A 13089-nucleotide genomic window follows, 5' to 3' on the forward strand; every position below is an offset into this window, starting at 1 on the left:
CAGGGTGGATGCAATCAGGTAACCAAGCTGCTCTTGTTTAGTTTTCAAGAAATACTCAGATGCCTCCTCTTGAGTTGCATCTTGGCAGCTTTCTCCTTCCTTGCCTTCTCCTTCTTTGCTTGTGCTTGGGCAGACGATGGCTCATTCTCAGTCATGACAACTTGATTGTCCTCAAAATCTGGACGGATGGGCAGGTGTTCCTTGTCCAATAAATATATGCCCATGCCCATCTTAGAGTTGATGAGCTCCTGAATTTGAGGTGCATATCCACAGCTCCTCTTCTGATCTGCTGCAGTCCTCTTGATAGTCTCTACTATGAGGCTCATGACCTTGAACTTCTGTGGCACATCAAAGACGTGAAGCAAGTTGATTGCATGGCCTCTGATCATCTTGTGATCTCCAGACTTGGGCAAGAGAGTGTGCCTCAATATCCAATTGATTGTTGGCAGCCCTGACAGAAGATAGTGCACTGAGCCAAATTTGAAAGTGTCAAGAGCTTCATTTGGAATTTCCTTGTACATGTTGGACATTGAGTTGTGGTCCATCTTCTTCTTGGCATAAATGTCCAAGTCATCTGCTTGCTCCTCTGGGGCATTGATCAGTTGAGCCCATTCAGCAACTGTAGATTGGTACCTCGTACCCTCAGACATCCAAGTTATCCTCCCATCTGGATAAAAGTGTGTCGTGGAGTAGAATTGCATGATAAGCTCCTCGTTCCACTTTGTGAGCTTCTGCCCAACAAAGTCAGCAACTCCACAAGCACTAAAGCTGTCATACACTCCAGGGTAGTGTTCCTCATTTTCCTTCATGTAGGTCCAGTCGACCCATCTCATGTCACAAACAATGGGCTTCTTATCTAGCAGCATTGTCTCATAGAAGTCCTATTGTTCCTTGGTGTGAAATCTGTAATCCACAGCAGTCCTTCTCCTTGAAGCATACAGGTCTGCTTCTCTCCACTTCCTCAGCCCTGAATCTCTCCTGAGCTTCATCTCCTCAGCCACAGGATGAGCATCGTTGTGGTCTGGGATCTTGGGCTTGAGCTTTCTAAGAACTTGCTCTTCATCCTCTTCTTCAGCAACAACAACAGTCTCAGGCACTGGGGCCTTGTTCTTCTCGGCTGTAGGAATGCTCCTTGTATTTCTCGTTGGTGCTGTCTTGACCTTTGATGCAGCCTTGGGCTTAGATGCAGTAGCCCCTGATTTGATAGCATCACCGATTAGCTTGGGTGCCTTAGGTGCTGGTGCAGCAACCTCTTCTTCCTCTTCCTCTTCCATAATGGAAGCCTTTCCAAGCACTCTGGCTACGGTCTTCTTGACCCTTTCCTTCCTCTTCTTGCCTTCAGCAAAAACTGGCTCTTTGGGTGCAGGCTTTTCAGTTGAAGCTCTAGCCTTTGACATAGGCTGCCTGCCTGCTGGCCTTTTGATCTTCAGTCCTGGCTTTGTGCCTTGAGCTGGCTCAACTCTCTTTGATGTGGCCTCTTCCTCTGCCACATAATCTTCATCTTCGCAGTCTGAAGTTCTCTTCTTCCTCTGTCTGGTGGCATCTTTTGGCAGATTGCTTGGGGTACTTCTGCTGCCATCATCTGAAGAGCTGGAGGGACTAGTGCCCTCACTCATCTGCACTTGCTGCTCTGATAAGTTCTGGCTGTCACTCTGATCAGATATGCTGCAAGCTCTGACTGCTGACCCTGTGAATAGTTTATAGATGAGGTAGAATAGATGAGCATCACAAAATGCAGAGATTTTTGCAAAAGAATGATCCAAAAATTTAGTTTTAGTTTCCCACTGAAATCATCTCGGATCTACCGATTTTTAAACTCGGTGATACTGAAGCAGTTTTGGAACCTAAACTAGTGAACTCGGTTGGACCGAGTCACAGTTCGGTGGCACCGAGACTGCTAGGGTTTCACAGAGTTCCAAAATTGGTCACACCGATAAGTAATTCTCGGTCAGACCGAGTCTCACTTGTGCAATGGCATAAGCCAAATCGGTGGGACCGAGTTTTTCAACTCGGTGGGTCCGAGATGGTTTCGGCGGAAACCTAACCCTAAAATTTTCGAATCAAAGCTAATGTACGGGCGTATTGACTGGATAGGAGTGTTTCAATCGTGGCAAGAATCATGATGATCACAATGTGCTGAGAATTGGATTGGAGAATAGCACAAAGATCGAGTCCATGCCCTAGCTCGGCGGAGACTCGCTACGGCGGCAACTGCGGGGCAGAATTCCCGTTGACGGCGACGGAGACCAGCGACTAGAGGCGGCTGGCGGCGAGAAGACGATCCGGAGACCACGTTGGCAAAGCAGGCTATCGCGCGGGCGAAGGGGTTCGGAGAAATTTCCAAATTTTGCCCGTGACTATATATAGCCCGACCCTGTCGGTGTGACCGAGTGGAACAACTCGGTGGCACCGAGATTCATAACTGCATGCAGTTACTGAAACTCGGTGTGATCGAAGTGTTCAAATCGGTTGCACCGAGATCGAAAACCTAGATCAACTTAATGATCACGGTAGGACCGAAAGTGGGGTATCGGTCAGACCAAGAATCATAAAGAGGTTTTGGAAGTTTAAGTCTATGACGAATCGGGGACTCTGAGCGCTTCTCACATAGAGTGGTTCGAATCTGACTTGATCAAATTTTGTGATGCAGCATGAATAGAGTTTGAGACGAGAAAAGCATAGATAGCTAGAGGAGGTTCTTAGGCATTCTTGTCCATCCACTTGGCAAAGGAAATAAACCCAAATGATCAAAACAACAAGTGGATGTCCTTGAATGAGTAAAATATGCAACCAGCATGCTCACACAATAAGATGGCAAATGAAATATGTGGCAAGGCATGCACAACCAATTCTAGCATCTATCAAGCAATTTGCGATGACAAGGTCATCTATATATGAGTATATTGACTTAGGAGTCAAGTGAGAACACTTGATCATAGGTCATACTCATCGTTTAAGCTCAAGTGGGGTTACCACTTTTACATAAAGCATTGTTGTGTTCACATCTTTAGAGTTGCTTTAGCTCAAGTCTTAGAGTAAAGCTCCCCCTAGATGTGATATCCCCCCTTGGAGGGATGAACTAACCTTGGGTTTCATCGATGATGACTTCATGGAGATGTTGAAGATGTGGATACTCAATGTTGATGTAGATCACTTGGAGCTATCCATTTGAGTGAATTGCACTTTCAATACCTACATGGGTTAGTCCCACAAGGAACAAACAAGGATATCCATAGACATAGAGTGATGCACACACAAGATGATGTCCATGAAAACTTTTAGGTTACCTTGTCCCTTGTCTTACCAACAAGAGGGTTTGTGACTCCTTGAACTAGTGCAGGATGTGGAAGTTGATTGCACTTGTTCTTGCCAAAATGATAAGAGTGAAGTATGTTGGCGGAGTCACCCTCAAGGACTCTCTAGTTCTTCTTATTTTGGATCCACATCATCTTGATGGGAATCCTTGGAGTTGTAGTCATACTTGCTGAAGTGGAAATTGAAGTAGTCTTGGGAATCCACTTGACTAAGGTCTTAGGAGCTTCTTCAAATGCGTCAATTTCCTCTTGAAGCTTGTCCTTGCCTTTTTGCATGTAGTCTTGTGGTGGAAGATCATCTTGAGCTTGTGTCCCCTTGAAAGAAGTATCATACTTCCCTTGTTGAGGAACAAACTTTGTCTTGGGGTATTGATCTTCTTCCCACTCAACTCCATTGGCATTGAACTTTCATTCAAAACCAACGCCTTGATTCTTCCGGTGCATTCCTTGCTTGCGCACAATTTCCTCGAATTGCTTGCTCCCGGCAAGGCTTTTTACACTCCTTTCTCTATAATTCCCTTCAATAAGCTATTTTCTTGCTCAAGTGTAACTTGGCTAAGAGAGTCATTAGTGGAATCAAGAGAACTACTAGAAGCAACAATACTGGATTTAGCATGATCATTGTTACTGCTAGAGGAAGAATCTTTCTTGTTCTTGTTACTAGTCTTGACTTGAGGCATGTAGGTGGATAAGAGTAAACGCTTGGCAATGTAAGAAGAACTTTTCTTGCGGAGATCATCATTGATTGCTTTTAAGAACTCATGCTCTTGCTCAAGATTAAGCTTTTCAAAGTGTAATTTCTCATGAGCTCTTAAAAGTTCTCAATGATCTTCGAAGATAGTTTCATGAGCTAACTTAAGAGTGTTTAGTTCTTTAGTTAGAGCCTCAATCTTTTCCTTATCATTGTCATTCGTTTTATCTTGATTAGCATGATTAATTGACATTTCATCATAGTATTCATCACTAGAGTTGTCAACAAGCAAATCATCACCTAACAAGTCATCTTCATCACTATTGAAATCAACATACTCGGGGTGTGTTACCTTAGGACCTTTGGCCATGAAGCATCTTCCAATTCCTTCATTTGGTCAGTCAAATATGTCGTAGGAGTTGGTTGACACAAGTGCTAGACCGGCAACACCTTCATCTTGAGTATCTTCGGAGTCGGAGTGATAACTTCTCTCGGACTGGCTGTCGGAGTCGGAGCCAGATACCCATTCACCAACATGAGCTTGATGTCTTTGTCTTGTGCAGCTCCTTAATGATTTTTCCTTCCTTTCCAAATCCTTGCTTCTCCGTGAGTATCTTCGTTCATAACGATCATCTCTACTCCTTCTCTCTCTTGGTGGTGATTCTTTGCTTCTTCTTTTTGGAGAATCTTCTCTTCTCTTGTAGGGATCCGTACACTCATTGGAATAGTGTCCGGGTCTTCCACAACTGTAGCAATTTCGCTCTCGACTGGAAGATCTTTTGTCATTGTAGGACCTTGACTTGAAGCTTCTATCTTTGCTTCTACTCTTGTAGAACTTGTTGAAGTTCTTCACCATTAAGCTCAATTCTTCATTGAAGTCTTGTTTCTCACTTGATGATGTAGGGGCTTCACATGAGGCTTTATAGGCACCACTTGATTTGTTGTGAAGTTCCTCTTTATCCTTAAGTAACATCTCATGAGCAACAATTCTTCCAATCACCTCCGTTGGCTTGACATCTTTGTAATTGGGCATCATTTGGATCAATGTGCACACGGTATCATATTTTCCATCCAAGGCTCTTAGAATCTTCTTGATGATGAATCTATCGGTCATCTCTTCACTTCCTAAGCCGGCAATCTCATTTGTGATGAGAGCAAGCCTAGAGTACATTTCAGCGACACCTTCACCATCCTTCATCTTGAACTTGTCAAGTTGGCTTTGAAGCACATCCAACTTGGATTCCTTGACGGAGTCGGTACCTTCGTGCATATCAATCAAAGTGTCCCAAATTTCCTTCGCATTCTCAAGACGGCTGATTTTGTTGAATTCTTCGGGGCACAATCCATTGAAGAGAATATCACAAGCTTGAGCATTGTATTGCAACATCTTCAACTCATCCGCGGTAGCTTTTCGGTTTGGTTCTCTCCCATCAAAGAAGTCACCTTGCAAACCAACACACACAATAGCCCAAACGGTGGGGTTATGTCCAAGAATATGCATTTTCATTTTATGCTTCCAACTAGCAAAATTAGTACCATCAAAGTAGGGACCTCTACGGTGATAATTTCCCTCGCTAGACGCCATACTCTCCTAGGTTGTGAAACCAAGGCTATGACCACCAAAAGCTATGGAGATCAAAGCAAATGGAGACCAAAGCTCTGATACCACTTGTAGGATCGAAAGTATGTCTAGAGGGGGGTGATTAGACTACTTGACCAAATAAAAACTTAACCTTTTCCCAATTTTAGTTCTTGGCAGATTTTAGCTATTTTAGGACAAGTCAAGCAATCATCACACAATTCAAGAAAGCATGCAAAGAGTATATTGGCAGCGGAAAGTAAAGCATGCAACTTGCAAGAATGTAAAGGGAAGGGTTTGGAGAATTCAAACACAATTGGAGACACGGATGTTTTTCCCGTGGTTCGGATAGGTGGTGCTATCCTACATCCACGTTGATGGAGACTTCAACCCACAAAGGGTAACGGTTGCGAGAGTCCACGGAGGGCTCCACCCACAAAGGGTAACGGTTGCCCGAGTCCACACAGGGCTCCACCCATGAAGGGTCCACGAAGAAGCAACCATCCACAAAGGGTCCACGAAGAAGCAACCTTGTCTATCCCACCATGGCCATCGCCCACACAGGACTTGCCTCACTAGCGGTAGATCTTCACGAAGTAGGCGATCTCCTTGCCCTTACAAACTCCTTGGTTCAACTCCACAATCTTGTCGGAGGCTCCCATGTGACACCTAGCCAATCTAGGAGACACCACTCTCCAAGAAGTAACAAATGGTGTGTAGGTAATGAACTCCTTGCTCTTGTGCTTCAAATGATAGTCTCCCCAACACTCAACTCTCTCTCATAGGATTTGGATTTTGTGGAAAGAAGATTTGAGTGGAAAGCAACTTGGAGAGGCTAGAGATCAAGATTCATATGGTAGGAATGGAATATCTTGGTCTCAACACATGAGTAGGTGGTTCTCTCTCAGAACATATGAGTTGGAATGGTGTATGTGTTCTGATGGCTCTCTCTTCGAATGAAGAGGAGGTGGAGGGGTATATATAGCCTCCACACAAAATCCAACCGTTACACACAGTTTTCCAATCTCGGTGGGACCGAATCAACAAACTCGGTCGGACCGAAAATGTAAACCTAGTGACCGTTAGAGATTTTCGGTGGGACTGACATGCAACTCGGTAGGACCGATATGGTTAGGGTTTGGGCATAACGTAATCTCGGTGAGACCGATTACACAAACTCGGTGAGACCGAATTTGGTAATTAGCTAACCAGAGAGTTGGTCAGGCAAACTCGGTGGGACCGATTTGCTCTTTCGGTGAGACCAAAAAGTTACAAAGGGGAAACACTGAATTTACATTGCAATCTCGGTGGGACCGATTCGCTCTTTCGGTGAGACCGAAAAGTTACGAAAGGGAAATAGAGAGTTTGCAATCCCATCTCGGTGAGACCGAGATCCCTATCGGTAGAACCGAATTGCTAGGGTTTGGCAGTGGCTTATGACAAGTGAAACTCGGTGGCGCCGGATAGGAAGAATCGGTAGGACCGAGTTTGGCTTAGGGTTTAGGTCATATGTGGATATGGGAAAGTAGTTGAGGGTTTTGGAGCATATCACTAAGCACATGAAGCAAGAGGCTCATTAAGCAACACCTCATCCCTCCTTGATAGTATTGGCTTTTCCTAAAGACTCAATGTGATCTTGGATCACTAAAATATAAAATGAAGAGTCTTGAGCTTTTGAGCTTGAGCCAATCCTTTGTCCTTAGCATTTTGAGGGTTCCACTTTCACATCCATGCCATGCCAATCATTGAGCTTTCCTGAAATAATCATCTTGGAATAGCATTAGCTCAATGAGCTATATGTTGTTATGAATTACCAAAACCACCTAGGGATAGTTGCACTTTCAGTTGCTTCGTCCGTCTAACTTACTGCTGGGTCTATGTCATTTGACGGCTCATTGGTTTTTATTACTGAGGTGGTAGGACTGCTGGATGTCCCACGCTTTCGGCGAAAGGAGGTACACTACTACTAGATTACAATTTTCTCCATTCTTACAGCGGAGGCGTGCAAGAGCAGTGAAAACACGCAGGCTCAGTGATTACATGGCCCACCTCACACTATCACCGTGCGACACCTAACTCTTTACATAGTACTCCCTCCGTTCCTAAATATTACTACTAGATGAGTCCCCGCGCGTTGGCGCGGAACAGCGGTATATCTCTCTGCGCAAAATTATCGATTTCATAGAACAAAAAAACTCTATAACCGCATGACAAATGTGGTAGCCAACCTAAATAAACTCCCATCATCATTTAGATCATCCGACGTAAGGAAAAAAGATCAGCCAACTCCTACTGCATAATGGGATTATATTTTTCTTTTTGACCTGTTAATGGGACTTAAAAGCTCACTTACATGCATGCTACCGGTGCATGCTTGCATGCAGACATGTTGATGTGATTTAAAACCCACTCACATGCATGTGGCATGGTATTTCTGCATGCTTGCATGTGGCTTAGTGCGGAGCCTCTCAACGTCTAGATCAGACGGCTATTATGGACTGATTTACTTCATCTAACGGCTACATCAATTTTGATGATGTGGCTCAAGGAGAGGATAGAGAATTCCTAGTAGTGGGGGCTAGCTATTACTAGTAGATAGTAAGTCTTTGTAGAGATTCCACTACATACGGAACAAAATGAATGAATCTACACTTAAAATGCATCTATATGCATCTGCATGTGGTTCATGGTGAAATCTCTACAAAGACTTATATTTAGGAACGGAGGAAGTACTAGTATAGTATGTACTGTAATTTATCAGCGAGATAAATTTGTACAATGCTATGAAGCTTCCAGCTTCTGTTACATGTATCTTGCGTCCAAGGTTGCCCGTTGCAACATTTCATCAAATACAAAGGAGACTAACATGCATGCTATTGCATCTCAATGATTGACAGATCATAGCAAATATGTACTCCCTCCATTCCAAAATAAGTTTCTCAACTTTGTGCAAACTTTAGTATACAAAGTTGTACTACTACTAAAGTTGACACTTATTTTGGAACAGAGCCAGCTAAAGAAAAAAAGATCCATGCAGTCCCTAGCCCTTGAACCGTGAACCCTGACCAGGCTTCAATTTGCTGGCAACGTTCGAGCTTCCTAATAAATGAAGTTTGCAACCGTTTGACCATCAGATCATTTTGTGCAGTTTCACCAAAATCAAGATGAGCATCCCTGTGGCAAAGAAATTGAACAAGCGTGATTAGAATAAGATTACTGGGACTAGTTGATGAGACATAAACTCATCACAAATACAGTACGTAGAAGCCAATAGAGGTATGTGCGGGGCAAAGAAGTATAGAGAAATATCCACAGGGAGTGATGTGGGCAGCTGGAGCAGTGGTGCAAGCCGGCTGTAAAGGGAGTTGTACCTGAGGGACGTAGCTCAACCTTGAGGAGGGCGGCAAGAGGCGGCAACTACCCACGTCGCGGCAGTGAGCAAGGGACGAAGGCAACCTCACCGGCTTTGTGAGAGAGAACGGCGGGGACCCTGATCGGGACGTGCCGACAGTGGGTTTTCGCCGTCGGCGATGGCCACCGCATCTACACCAAGCATCACCCCTTCCCCAAGCGGATGTGATCCGCCGGGATGTTAGAGATGTGGCCACAGTCGTTTTGTGCGGGAGAGTGTGAAGAGAGCAACCCCAGCAAGCAACCGTGTAGGCTGGCCCGTCCTGACTATGTATATAGTGGAGCGGTTTCCTTTTCTCTCCATAGGAACCTATCATATTGCGTACGTGCCATTGAAGAAAAAAACTTTATTTATAAATGACGCGGCACCTACTACTCGTTCTCCTATAACCTTGCGCTTGGCATCTCCAAAATATTAACCTTGCGATTGGCTCTTCGCCTCTTCGGGAAGTCGAGCAATAATGGTAGTGCAGTATATATCGTTCTGGCTATATGAGACCGAATGAATTGCTGCACATCAACCACGTGGGCGAGGGTCGAGGGGCGAGGGAGAGTGCTACATACGGAGCAAAATTAGTGAATCTACACTCTAAAATACATCTATATACATCAGTGTTTGGAGTATGTACTAGTAGTTCATATTGAAATCTACTAAAGGACATATATATTCCAAACAATATGATAGTATAATCTCTATAACCAAGGTAGTAGGGACGAGGAGTAAACGGAGGGACTAGTAAATTTTTCTCCTCGTCCTGCGAGCCACCGCGCGCATGGGCGAGGGAGCGGGCGTAAGGCGTAGTAAGCAAGCTTCACCTCATCCTGTGAGCCACCGCGCCCGTGGTCGGGGGAGACGGCGTACTAAGCAAGCTTCTCCTTGTTCTGCGAGTTGACGGGACACATGAAAAGTACTCCAGTGTATAGAGCCTTGCCTCTAAGGTAGCCCCACATGGTTTGCCTCTTTTTTTAACATAACACGTCAAGTCGCAATTTGTTTGTTCACCCGTGGTAGATGATCCTCCCTCCACCAAGTGGACAACGAGTACACGTGCCAAATTACCACGTGGGCTGCCTTTTTCATACAGAAATGAGCTCCACCGTGTACCCGTCCGGGTGTGGTTGGGAAAGAGACGGGAATACGTGCGTCGTGCATGCACCTCTTCTCTTCGTGCACGTCCCCCACCTACGTGGGTGTGTGTGAGAGATACAAATCGCGTTCGTGAGTGTTTTTGTTTTGGGGTGGGGTGGGGTGGGGGTTGATTTCGTGAATTATTTGTGGGAATATGTGTTGATGACATCTCAAACAAATTTTTGCATGCAATGTGTGTGAAATGGAGGCCTATCCATATCATACATAGAGGGTCGGGCAATCCACGAGAAGAGAGGGAGGGTTCATAGCTATCGGTAGAGTAGAAGAGAGGATCAAGTGGGTGGGTGCGAGATCGATGAAGAGAGCCATCGAAATTGTGTGTGTGTACAAGTCAAAGATATAGGGCGACTGGCCTACCGGAACGTTAGAGGGCACACGTTAAGTTTGTGTGTGGTAGGGAGACATGACTAGAGCGCTTAATGTATCGGTGTGTGGGGGGGGAGGGAGTGGTGGGAGGGTTAGGCAGAGGCCTAACTATAGAGGTAGAACGACTCGTATATGTGTTGAGAAGGAGAGACCCAGCTATGTCTTGAGGGAGATCGGTCGACATCCATACATAACTGAAGGACGGGAAATATGATGGGACAGAGAGAGAGAGAGGAGAGAGAGAGGGAGGGAGAGGGAGGGAGAGGGGTAGAGTGCTAGATGGGTGATGGAGTTGCTTCTCGAAGATGGTGGGAGAGGCCTACAAGACAAACTGAGGGTGGAACTGCAATGTTATCAACAAGAGTGGGGATGTGTTTCTGTGTGTGCCTGTGCGTGATAGATCTGTCGGGATGCATCCATGGATGATGAAGGGGAACCATGTGTTTGGTAAGCAAACCTAACTAGATCGGTAGATCAATTGTTGTTTGTCGGAGGAAGGGAGAGACACAACTAATGAGGTAGATCGATTGACGTGTGGGTAAAAACAAGTTATAAGGACCTAGCTAGCTATATGTATAGCGAGAGATCGGTCGGTGTACGTCCATTTGTTAGAGGCAAATAAGGCCCAGCGAGACGGATAGACAGAGAGAATGGAGCTAGGAGGTGGTGCAAGAGGCCCAACTACTAGCTAGATAGGGGGAGGAGTGTGCGGTTGTGAGAGCGATGAAAAGAGGGGCGAGAGTTTACACGTGTGTCTGACCGTATGAGAGACACGAGGCAAGGACACATAAAGAGGAGATTGAAGAAGGTGTGTTTGTATGTTGTAGGCAGGCATCACTGGAGAGCTTTATCGATCGGTGTGTGTCGGAAAGGAGTTGTGGAGACTCTGGGAGAATGACGTAAAGAAAAAAATGAATGTGCCTGGTGGATAGAATGCGAGGGAGGGGGAGGGCGAGGAGGGCGTGTGCATGCACGAGAGAAAGTTAGTGGTAGCTACAAAGGTTAGAGGATTGTGTGGGTGTAAGAGACTAACAAAGATCATAATTTGATATGAAAGCGGATTCATATATTTGAATAGGAGATCATAGTGTTTTAAACATTGCATGCATGAATATAGCGGTGATACACGTGATGTGCACATGTTATACCATAATGTGATATTGCATGGCGTTTTCAACTCACAGCTAAATGCCGAACAATCTAAACCATACTATACATCAAACAATCTCATATTTTATTTGAATTTGTGATAATGTGTGGCATTTGCAGCTTACAACTAAATATCGAACAATCTAAACAATACTATATATCGAACATTCTCACATTTTATTTGAATTTGTGGTAATGTGTGTGGTGTTTGCAACTCACATCTAAATACTTGTAGGTGTAGGGGACGGGGCACCATACATAATGTGATAAACACATTATACATATGAGACATGGTTTAGATTATGAAGATCTAGCTAGATCTAGAAATGTAATGTGATTTGAAATCAAAATAAAGTGGATTCAAAAAATCTAGTTTGAGTTCATATAGTACACATAGTTCATATGTAACTCGAGACTAATCATGTGGTTTGCTGTGAAGATAATACACAAACGATGGTTTAACTTGACAATAATGATGATTGTAGATCTTATTAAAACAGAGAGACGAATTCAAATAACGAATTCAAATGCTTTGACTTCACAACAATCATTACTGTAGATCTTATTCAAATAGAGAAACGAATTCAAATTTAGTTCATATTGAAGCGGTAGTATATACGTTTGGAATGCACTAAAACGTTCATTTGAGTAGTAGGTTGCATGCATTATACACGTAGCGAAATATTTTAATTGAACATAACATGAATTCAAAGTTTTGAATGACATTTGGAGGGCGCATTGATTTGGGACAGTACACGTTAGGCTTGTCCGAAAATTTCAACCCGCGCCTTGTTAGCCCGAAATATTTAAGATATATCTTTGTCTCGTTGTGCTCTGACAAAATCCTCCATCTCAACCCGTGCCTTGCTATTCCAAAATTACAACGAGCGCGAAAACTCCCACCTCCTGTGAAATCCCGACACGCGAAATGCCCGTGGTACCCCTGAACCGAAAGAACTGCCTCAAATCGGTGGGGGTACTTTCGTAACCTACCCCACATTTCGGACAAGCGCGTCTCTAAGCCATGATTCCCCACTACCATCCCATCCGCCCACCCATTCGTACACCGAGGCCGCGAAAACCCGCGACGAAACCCCACACCCTGCTCCGTTCGCCACCCAGCCGGAGCCTCTTCCCCGACGACGTCGTCCACAGCAACACCTCGACGTCCCTCATCCACCGTACCGGATGAGGATCCATCGTCGATCTCATCGTCCCGCCGGTTTAGCCACCCCGTCCTCCACCTCCAAGGAGCTTCCCCGACGTTCCCCTCGTCTTTCGCGCCACCTCCATTCCCACACCGCCGTCTTCACCTGCACCACCGGAAGAGCATCATCATCACCGTTTCCTCGGATGAAGCTGCAGCCTAATTGGCGCCACCAAAGAGGTTCTACACTAATCGCCGCATTTTCTTCTTGATTCGATCTCA

Source organism: Triticum urartu, chromosome 3A (assembly GCF_056163025.1).
Source record: "Triticum urartu cultivar PI428250 chromosome 3A, HENAU_Tu73, whole genome shotgun sequence".
In the NCBI taxonomy this organism is placed as follows: domain Eukaryota; kingdom Viridiplantae; phylum Streptophyta; class Magnoliopsida; order Poales; family Poaceae; genus Triticum; species Triticum urartu.